Here is a 1,489-nt window from a genome sequence, read left to right on the forward strand (position 1 = left end):
AATATAAAATTCCCAGTTTGCAAAATATCATGAGTTTCTAAATTTTTGTTAAAGGTTTTGAATAGATTTATGGTTACGTTCCTGCTAAGTCTCAAGTAATCTCTAACATGTAGAGAAGTTAGGAAGTGGTTTGAGAGTCTTGTTGTCATGCCCCGGAGAGGCTTTTAGTTTTCTCTCACCTTTGGTCCTAATTCTCCACTGTTTTTAGAGACTCCGATTTTTATCCGAGTGTGCTAAGGGAATTTGGTTTGAAGACATGTATCGGTTCTAAGACACCCGCAATGGAGCAAAGTATTCAATGGAGAGGACCGACATATATTCCTGTTACCTATGAGTTTCTTGCTTGAGATGTGTCCACTAAAACAATAGGTTCCCTATGCGTGGAGTTCAGACTTACATTTCCTTATTTTTCACTTACCTTTTTTAGCCAGGCAACAATTGAAAGGAATTATGAGAAAGCAAGTACAACTCGAACAATGGCAAGACACCACCTCCACCACCACAAGTGAACCTAATGCAAGAGGAACAAGGGTCCTCCGAGGCTTAACTCATGAACAATTGGCGCTTGTGGATGTGTATAAGTCAGAGAATTTAATTGGAGGGAAATACTTTGATCCGAGTGTGCTAAGGGAATTTCGGTTTGAAGACATTGTAAATCGGTTGCTAAGACACCCGCAATGGAGCAAAGTATTCGAATGGAGAGGACCGACATATACTCCGGTTACCTATGAGTTTCTTGCTTGAGATGTGTCCCACTAAAACATTAGGTTCCCTATGCGTGGAGTTCAGACTTACATTTCCTTATTTTTCATGCACTTTACCGCTTTTTTTAGGAAATGGGAAGAACCAAAGAGCAAGCCTTGAAAAGGAATTATGAGGAAGCAAGCACAAGCCGAACAATGGCAAGAGCAGAACCACCACCTCCACCACCACAAGTTGAACCTAATGCAAGAGGAACAAGGGTCCTCCGAGGCTTAACTCATGAACAACTGACGCTTGTGCATGGGTATAAGTCAGAGAATTTAATTTCAAGGAAATACTTTGATCCGAGTGTGCTAAGGGAATTTCGGTTTGAAGACATTGTAAATCGGTTGCTAAGACACCCGCAATGGAGCAAAAGTATTCGAATGGAGAGGACCGACATATATTCTGGTTACCTATGAGTTTCTTGCTTGAGATGTGTCCTACTAAAACAATAGGTTCCCTATGCGTGGAGTTCAGACTTACATTTCCTTATTTTTTATGCAATTTACCGCTTTTTTTAGGAAATTGGAAGAACGAATGAGCAAGCCTTGAAAAGAAATTATGAGGAAGCAAGTACAACTCGAACAATGGCAAGAGCAGAACCACCACCTCCACCACCACAAGTTGAACCTAATGCAAGAGGAACAAGGGTCCTCCAAGGCTTAACTCATGAACAACTGACGCTTGTGCATGGGTATAAGTCAGAGAATTTAATTTCAAGGAAATACTTTGATCCGAGTGTGCT

The sequence above is a fragment of the Ipomoea triloba genome, chromosome 10 (assembly GCF_003576645.1).
Source record: "Ipomoea triloba cultivar NCNSP0323 chromosome 10, ASM357664v1".
Taxonomy (NCBI): Eukaryota; Viridiplantae; Streptophyta; class Magnoliopsida; order Solanales; family Convolvulaceae; genus Ipomoea; species Ipomoea triloba.